Source organism: Portunus trituberculatus, chromosome 17 (genome assembly GCF_017591435.1).
Source record: "Portunus trituberculatus isolate SZX2019 chromosome 17, ASM1759143v1, whole genome shotgun sequence".
Taxonomy (NCBI): Eukaryota; Metazoa; Arthropoda; class Malacostraca; order Decapoda; family Portunidae; genus Portunus; species Portunus trituberculatus.
Window position 1 is genome coordinate 18,424,700 of NC_059271.1, and position 5,512 is coordinate 18,430,211.

Consider the following 5,512-nt stretch of genomic DNA (forward strand, 5'->3'; position numbering starts at 1 on the left):
CCTTTACCAGAAAACAAAGCCACACCTGTTGTCTTGTCTCGCTTCCATTAATTAAATAGACTGTTGCTTGTTACGATGTTCTTCCAACTCCTTCTCCTCCTCCTCGTTTTCTTCTTCTTCTTCCTCCTCCTCCTCTACCTCCTCCTCCACCTCCTCCTCCTCCTCCTCCTCCTCCTCCTCCTCCTCCTCCTCCTCCTCCTCCTCCTCCTCCTCCTCGTATTCCTTTTTCCTTTTATTGAGTGGAATTTTATTTTCTATTGTGTGTATGTGAGGAGTCTCTCTCTCTCTCTCTCTCTCTCTCTCTCTCTCTCTCTCTCTCTCTCTCTCTCTCTCTCTCTCTCTCTCTCTCTCTCTGTGTGTGTGTGTGTGTGTAGGAAAGAATCGTATAATCCATGTTTAATAATTATATGCGTCTAGTAATTAATATTCGCGCCGTAATCGTGATCCGTATCGATTTAAAAGAATCTGGTAATAATTACTACGCTGTTTAGCAAATTCAATAGGCGGGATGATGTACGTTCTCCTAACCTCTCTCTCTCTCTCTCTCTCTCTCTCTCTCTCTCTCTCTCTCTCTCTCTCTCTCTCTCTCTCTCTCTCTCTCTCTCTCTCTCTCTCTCTCTCTCTCATTCTATATTAAAATTTCTCTCGCCTTTCTTCTCTTTCTTTACTGTATCTTGTTTTCTCCTTCTCGTCCTTCCTTTCTTTCTTTTTCCATCCCTCCTGTCTTCGTTTCTACATGTTCTTATTAATGTATGTTACGCTGTGCTTTTTTTTTTTCTTCTTAGCTTTCTTCCCTCCTCGAATAATTTTCTTAACTGCATTGATTTCATAATTTGTAACCTCGCTGTGCATGTCTGTGTGTCCATCAGTCATGCTTCAACCCTCCCCTTTCTCCTTTACCTTCACCCTGTCTTTAGCTTCCTTTTCTCTTCCTTTCTTATTTTCTTCCTTTTCCTTTCCTTTCCTTCCATGTATCAGCTTCCTTCTTTTTCCTTCTCATGTCAACAATTTTTGCTTCCTTTCGTCTTTTCCACTTAGTTTCTTCTTCATCTCTGTCTTTTTTCTTTCTCTCGCTTCACTTGTCAGGTCTAATTCCTTATCTTCCCTTGCCTTTACCTTCCTTTATTTTTTTCCTTTCCTATCTTCCTTCCCTTCTTCCTCATACTCTCCCTTTCATGTCACATCAGCTCTCCCTCCTTTCCCTCCCTTCATTACCGAACTTTTTCTCTCTTTTCTTCTCTCCATCTTAACTAATTAACTAAACGACCAAACAGCCAACAAGCCAACCGAGCAACTATCAACCCAAGCAACCAAACAAGCAGTCAACTAACTAACCAAACTAGTAACGCTGCCAACTTACCAACCGGTCCTCAGATCCCTCCCGACTACATATTTCGCTGCAAACCATTCCGCCGCCTGCAAACTGGTCGGTGGAGTATTACCAGCTAATCATAAATTCCGGCATTATAATCAGCCACTAATCTTGCATCCGGAAAGCCCTCGCAACCATTATGAGGCGGCATTAATGGGGAAATTAAAGGGAATATGGAAGGTTGAGGTTAGTCGTGGCCGCAATCCTATGTGTGTGTGTGTGTGTGTGTGTGTGTGTGTGTGTGTGTGTGTGTGTGTGTGTGTGTGTGTGTGTGTGTGTGTGTGTGTGTGTGTGTGTGTGTGTGTGTGTGTGTGAAAGAGAAGGAAAAGGTGGGTAATATGGATGATGATTGGAAAAGGTACGAATGGATAATAGTGGTAGAGAGAGAGAGAGATAGAGAGAGAGAGAGAGAGAGAGAGAGAGAGAGAGAGAGAGAGAGAGAGAGAGAGAGAGAGAGGGGGGGGGAGGTGAGGAAAGGGCCTCCACACAACCCGCTTAACTTCAACCTCGTGCCACCACCACCACCACCACTGTCGCCGCGAGTAGTTTGCAAATCACCACGACTGAGTAGGTGACAACAACTGTAATAACACACACACACACACACACACACACACACACACACACACACACACACACACACACACACACACACACCACACACACATGCAGACCCACGCACATGCACAAGTCCTTGTTTTACACACACACACACACACACACACACACACACACACACACACACACACACACACACACACACACACACACACACACACACACACACACACACACACACATTTGATGACTATTTTTCAAGCTACATGTTTTCCAGGCATAATTTTGAATATTCTGTGGAAAATTCAGAATTACCAACAGCCTTTTTCTCCCTGGCTTGCTCGATGAGATGTGTGCGTGCGAACATGCGTGTGTGCGTGCGTGCCTGTGCGTACATACTTGTCTGTGTGTGTGTGTGTGTGTGTGTGTGTGTGTGTGTGTGTGTGTGTGTGTGTGTGTGTGTGTGTGTGTGTGTGTGTGTGTGTGTGTGTGTGTATGTGTGTGTGTATGTTAAGGTGTGCGCGCGTATTTGCGTGTATGTATAGGTTTACACCACTGAAAACACACACACACACACACACACACACACACACACACACACACACACACACACACACACACACACACACACACACACACACTTGGGCACTCTTGAAATGAGGAAGTATTTTTCTCTCTCACCTTCGTTTTTTGCACCAGATTAAAGATAAAAAAAAGAACTTTCATGAGGTGCTAAATATGAGGGAACTCGTTAGGCGATAATGAGGAATATAAAGTACTTCCCAGGATATGTCGGCAAAACGTGTGAAAAAAAAGCGAGCTCAGGTAGATGGGATGCACCTGTCCACTTATTTTACCTGCGACTAATGAGGATGTGTGCTTTAAGGTGCGGTGAAGTGTGCTTGCTGGGCGGCGTGCGTGTGTGAGTGTTTGTAGATGCATTGAAGTGTGTTGATGTGCGGATGTGTGTACTTAAAGGTGTGTTGAGGTGCTTTGAAGTGTTTGGAGATGTGTTTGGAGATGTGTGTGTGTGTGTGTGTGTGTGTGTGTGTGTGTGTGTGTGTTCGGAGATGCTTTCAAAGGTGTATTGTAATTTTCGCGAGGTATTTGTATATGTCTGTATGTTTCAAGGTGTGTTAAGAGTATATAAAGGTATGTTGAAGGAAGGTGTATGTACTCGTGTGTAAAAGTGTATTTTCAAAGTTTTTGGAGATGTTTTTGAGGTATTTTTGAAATGTTTAGTTACACCTGTTTGTGCTAAAGTGTACTGGAACTGTTTATAATGTTTGTGGGAGATACTCATATGTTGGAGATGTTTATTAGAAAATATTTACAGGCGCTTTCCATTGTATCAGATTGACAGGTGACAGATGAATCATGAAGGGCGAGGTGGCGTGTCTTTGTCTTTCCCGCAGTGGCATGAGTGAGTGCGATGGTGATATTATCGTGTCTTGCAGTGCGTGTATTTAGTGTGATGGGATTGATACGTTACTTCATTGTTATTTCATTTTATTGATATATCACTTGTGGATCTCCAAGGGAATTTTGTGAACACATCATTCAAGAGTACCGGGGAAATGATTAATGAAGATGAGGCTTATGATGAAAAATGTGAATAACAAAGGATGAAATAGATATGTTGGAAATGATGATGAAACACACACACACACACACACACACACACACACACACACACACACACACACACACACACACACACACACACACACACACACACACACACACACACACACACACACACACACACACACACACACACACACACACACAAACACATACGAAAACAAAATAAAGACGGAATTAAAATGAAAAAAAAAATAGCATAGCAAATTATTTTAATGGAACTATCACTCCAATTCTCTCTCTATTATGATATGCATTATAACTCTTAACTTTCATAACACCTTCCTTGCACCTGGACACCCTGACCTTGGCCTTGGGAGTGACCTTGATGCAGTTAAAACGCCACTAATAGTAACAATAAATCTCTCGAAAACTGTTCTATGACTCACGTGTCTGTATATGTGTGTGAATATGTGTATATACATCTCTCTTTGCTTTATGGCCCATTTCCACTTACTAGTTGATTCACTGTAGCAGTTTATGTGTTTATGTGAGTGTCTCTTTATTAGTAGCACCAATAGTTCATCATACTCATTAGCAGCAGGTGTTGGAGTGGTGACGTGGGCATTATTTCATTACTGTACATTAGCTTTCTCTTTTATGGTCACTGCGCCGCGCTCTGCCATTTGGCGTTAGTGAGTTTTAAACCGTTTTCTCTCAAATAGTTGCCTGGATGGATAAAAGAGAATAAAAAAAAGAAGAAGTGTAATAGTTTTAAACCTACTGCACGTGCATAAACTTTTATTTTTTTTTATCTCATGGACGTTGACTAGTTTGTTGTTTGTCCTGTGTGTGTGTGTGTGTGTGTGTGTGTGTGTGTGTGTGTGCATTATAGTCTGTTTATTTGTCTTTTTGGCTTTCTGTTTTTTCACATCTGTCTTGTCTTTCTGTTTGTGTTCTATTCTCTCTCTCTCTCTCTCTCTCTCTCTCTCTCTCTCTCTCTCTCTCTCTCTCTCTCTCTCTCTCTCTCTCTCTCTCTCTCTCTCTCTCTCTCTCTCTCTGTGTGTGTGTGTGTGTGTGTGTGTGTGTGTGTGTGTGTGTGTGTGTGTGTGTGTGTGTGTGTGTGTGTGTGTGTGTGTGTGTGTGTGTGTGTGTATGATTTTTATATTAATTGTGAATGACTGATTATCTGGCGAGCGTCCGCGTTCATTAGTTACCTTGATAAAGTGTCCAGCCAACCAGCCAGCCGCCATTTTGAAACACACACACACACACACACACACACACACACACACACACACACACACACACACACACACACACACACAGAGAGAGAGAGAGAGAGAGAGAGAGAGAGAGAGAGAGAGAGAGAGAGAGAGAGAGAGAGAGAGAGCATTAATCACAGTGTGCATGGATGTGCCAATGGAAATCAGTGCCTGGGACATGTGTGTGTGTGTGTGTGTGTGTGTGTGTGTGTGTGTGTGTGTGTGTGTGTGTGTGTGTGTGTGTGTGTATGTCAGTGACAAGTTCATGAGTGTTGATCAGATGGGAAGTGCGAGAGAGAGAGAGAGAGAGAGAGAGAGAGAGAGAGAGAGAGAGAGAGAGAGAGAGAGAGAGAGAGAGAGAAACCCCAGTTAATTCCAGCAAAAACAAACAAACACACACAGGAAAGAAACGATTATGACAATGTGAGCCTAATTGTTACCTTATTACTCGCTCCCTCCCCCCCCCTCTCTCTCTCTCTCTCTCTCTCTCTCTCTCTCTCTCTCTCTCTCTCTCTCTCTCTCTCTCTCTCTCTCTCTCTCTCTCTCTCTCTCTCTCTCTCTCTCTCTCTCTCTCTCTCTCTCTCTCTCTCTCTCTCTCTCTCTCTCTCTCTCTCTCTCGCATCGTGTGTGGAGGAACCCGTGTTTTTGCCTCCCTGTTTGAGATACCGGAAGTTATCGCTCTAGGAAATAAAAGTTTTAATTAATGCCCTGACCAAAGCCAAATTTTACCGAC